The following is a 4011-nucleotide window of genomic DNA, read 5'->3' as shown; positions in this document are numbered from 1 at the left end:
GGATCAGGGATCGAACCCATGTCTCCTGCATCGGCAGGTGGATTCCTATCCACTGTATGACCTGGGAAGCCCTCAACTACTTCTTTGTCACATTCTTGCCTCACTTGGGAGGACTTCACTGCTCCCTTCCACCCACCCCTGCCCTCAGGCCCCAAAGCCCCAGCAGGATACGCATGCATTCATTACACTTTCCTGTCTAGTGAGGCACTTATTTTGTCCTCACAGATGTCTATCTCTTCTGGACCCCTCAACTCTTTGGATGCAAAGCGTGTCCCTGATATAGTTTTGATTCCCCATCCCCAAGCTCTGGCAAATAAATAGCAATGAGTGCATGATGTTTGAATGAGTTGGGGTTAAGGAACACAAGAAACACCACTGGGATCGCTGTCCATCTCACTCTACTCCATTTCCTGAGAACAACCACTGCTCACTATTAGGGGTGGGCGCCTGGTGGTCACGAGACCCCTCCCCTGACACAGTGGAACGGGCTGACTCAACCTGGGCCAACTGAATTCCCTCTAGCAGGTTCAGAGACAGGTCCAGGTTTTCCCTGGCATCCAGAAACAAACCCAAACAAAACAAAAAACCAATGTCAGCTCTGCAGAAGGTAAAGAAATGAAGACTGTTTCTATTAACAAAACTGATGCCTGTTTAAAAATCCAGACAATGTATACATATATGATGTTGAAGTTGACATTTAGTTATGGCTATATTTTGTACAAGAAAATAGTAGGGGGTACCCTAAATAAAAATAGCATAGCAGTGGAGAAGTGTAAATAAGTTGGAGAAACAGAAAAGATCCAGCTATATATGGGCATACATTCTATGGTAAATGTGCCATTTCAGTTCACTGGAGAAAAAAATTTTTTAAATGATGCAAAGACCATTGATTTCACATTTGGATGAAAATGAAGTTAGCTTAACTTAAACAGAGTACAAAAATAAATTCACATGGACTAAATATAAGCATAAAAATAAAATTATAAAATCATTTGTTAAAAATAATATTCACTAAGACTCTATCATACTTTGAGGTGGAGGAGGCCTTCTTAAGGAAGACAGGGAACTCAGAATCTGTAAAGGGAAAACAAAATTAACAGCTTTAGTTATTTTAAAAACAATTTTATTTATTTTTTAATTGGAGGACAATTGCTTTACAATACTATGATGCTTTCTGCTATACATCAGCATAAGTCAGCCACAAGTATACATATGTCCCCTCCCTCTGGAACCCCCCTCCCATCTCCCTCCCCATCCCACCCCTCTAGGTTGTCCCAGAGCACCGCCTTTGGGCTTCCTGAATCATATAGCAGATTCCCACTGGCTGTCTACTTTACATACGGCAATGTATATGTTTCAGTGCTACTCTCTCAAAGCATCTCCCCTTCTTTCTCCTCCTCTATGTCTCCTCCACATAGAGACATAGCCTGTTCTCTGTGTCTGCGTCTCTGCTGCTGCCTTGTGGATATGTTCATCAGTACCATCTTTCTAGAGTCCATATATATGCATTAATATACAGTATTTGTCTTTCTCTTTCTGACTTTCTTCATGTTGCAGAATAGGCTCTATGTTGTCCACCTCATTATAACCGACTCAAATGCATTCCTTTTTATAACTGAGTAACACTCCATTGTGTATGTGTACCACAACTTCTTTATCCATTCATTTGTCCATGAACATCTAGGTTGCTTCCATGTTCTAGCTATTGTAAATAGTGCTGCACTGAACATTGGGATACACTTATTTTTTTCAGTTATGGTTTCCTTAGGGTATATGCCCACTAATGGGATTGCTGGGTCATATGGTAGTTTTATTCCTGCTGCTGCTGCTGCTAAGTTGCTTCAGTTGTGTCCGACTCTGTGTGACCTCATAGACGGCAGCCCACCAGGCTCCCCTGTCCCTGGGATTCTCCAGGCAAGAACACTGGAGTGGGTTGCCATTTCCTTCTCCAATGCATGAAAGTGAAAAGTGAAAGTGAAGTCGTTCAGTCGTGTCCGACTCTTCGCGACCCCATGCACTGCAGCCCACCAGGCTCCTCCATCCATGGGATTTTCCAGGCAAAGTACTGGAGTGGGGTGCCATTGCCTTCTCCGAGTTTTATTCCTAGTTTTTTAATAGTGGCTGTATCAATTTGCATTCCCACAAACAGTGCAAGAGGGACTTTCCCTTTTCTCCACACCTTCTCCAGCATTTATTGTTTGTAGACTTTCTGATTAGTGTGAGATACCTCACTATAGTTTTGATGTGGAAGTTGTGCATCTTTTCATATGTTTATTAGCCATCTGTATATCCTCTTTGGAGAATGTCTGTTTAAGTCTTCTGCCCGCTTTTTGATCGGGTTGTTTGCTTTTCTGGTACTGAGCTTCATGAGGTGCTTGTATATTTTGAAGATTAGTTCTTTGCCAATTGTTTCATTTGCTGTTTTCTCCCATTCTGAGGGTTGTCTTTTTACCTTGCTTATAGGTCCCTAGTGGCTCAGTTGGTAAAGAATCTGCCTGCAATACAGGACACCGGGGTTCGATTCCTGGGTTGGCAAGATCTCCTGGAGAAGGAAATGACAACCCACTCCAGTATTTTTTCCTGGCGAATTCCATGGACAGAGGAGCCAGTCTGGCTACAGTTCACGGGATAGCAAAGGGTCAGAGTCAACTGTGTGACTAACTTTCACTTTCATAGTTTCCTTCAAAAACAATAATTTTAAATATTTTGACTGTTAAGGAACTCCATAAACAGAGAAAGCAAATAACTGATTATGAGAACGTATTCACAACTCATATAACACAGAAGATAATAGCTTTAAGATATCCAGAGGATACAAAGAGCTTCTACAAGTTAAGAATTATAAGACAGATAATCTAATAGACAAATAAGAAGGACATAGTTTTAAGGCCTTTTTTTTGGGCAAAGTGTTGATTTTTCTTCAAGACAAAAAGCAAGCAAAAGCATAATTTGTTCTGTGTTCCCTAGATGTAAAGCCCATGAAGTTTTGTAGGAATTAGCTCTTCCTAAATATAAGCTGTACAATTTGGACACTGAATTCACCTGGTCTATTTTACCAACAGTCATCAAAGATATGTTGCCTGACCCTTCAACTTCATTTGACAACTAGGTGTCAATAAAAAGGCTTCCCTCTTAGCTCAGTCGGTAAAGAATCTGCCTGCAATGCAGGAGACCCGGGTTCGATTCCTGGACTGGAAACATCCCCTGGAGAAGCAAGTGGCCTCTCCCCACACAGAGCTTTTGTGAGAATTAACTGTGATAATTCTCAAGAACCCAGGAGGAGGGACTGGAAGAAGTGGAAATTAATTATTATTTCCCTTTCACTTTTCCTCTTCTGTTTCACTAGGCTACTTAAAAGCAGGAGGTGTCTCAGATGCATTTTTATGTCCCAGTGTTTGTTACAGAGTCAGAATGGTGGAAAGAAAGATGGGAAGAAGGAAGCGAGAAGATGGAGGCAGGGAGGAAGGAAGGAAAGAAGAAGGATGGAAGGAAACACGAGTCCTCATCAAACTTGGCGGATTCCTGGTGCAGTTCCTACTCTAACCACATGATGGCGGCATGAGCACAGCAGAGCCCCTGAGCTCTGGAGTCCGCCACTTAAAATAGAGCCAGAGCGCCTGGGTGTGTTGTGTGTTTGTGCAAGCGAGTCAGAGTCACACCCAGTCTCAGCACTCTTAGCTGAGCGGTAATGCAGATCGACATGGAAATCTTCAAGGGTTTCACGGTCTTTCTTTCTAGAAAAAAAAAAAAAAAACACCCAACAGGAATTTGATAGTAAAAAGGACTCTGTAATCGTTTTCAAATGGGGAGTTTTCCCTCAGTACACAGCATCTGCTCGGATGGGTTGGCAGTCTGTGTGCCAGTATGGCAACTAATGAGCCCCAGGCTGGCTTGCTGCTCCTGGGGCCCGGCTGGAGCAGTCAGCTGGTGGAGTGATGGGAACTGCAATCAGCAGCTCTGCACCAACACGCCCCGGGATGGAAAATGTGATTTGTGACACAGCAGCTTGGG

General features: G+C 42.9%; 1 non-coding gene across 1 annotated transcript; it reads right to left on the bottom strand.

Annotated features, from left to right (window-relative positions):
* Window positions 1–524: 524 nt before the first annotated feature.
* On the bottom strand, window positions 525–588 carry MIR2310 (microRNA mir-2310). Its single transcript, NR_031046.1, has one exon. It is a non-coding gene; the product is annotated as a microRNA mir-2310 (primary transcript).
* Between the last annotated feature and the right edge of the window lie 3423 nt (window positions 589–4011).

This window comes from Bos taurus, chromosome 14 (genome assembly GCF_002263795.3).
Source record: "Bos taurus isolate L1 Dominette 01449 registration number 42190680 breed Hereford chromosome 14, ARS-UCD2.0, whole genome shotgun sequence".
Taxonomy (NCBI): Eukaryota; Metazoa; Chordata; class Mammalia; order Artiodactyla; family Bovidae; genus Bos; species Bos taurus.
Note: the sequence above shows the minus strand (reverse complement) of the source record. Positions and strands in the feature narration are given on the sequence as shown.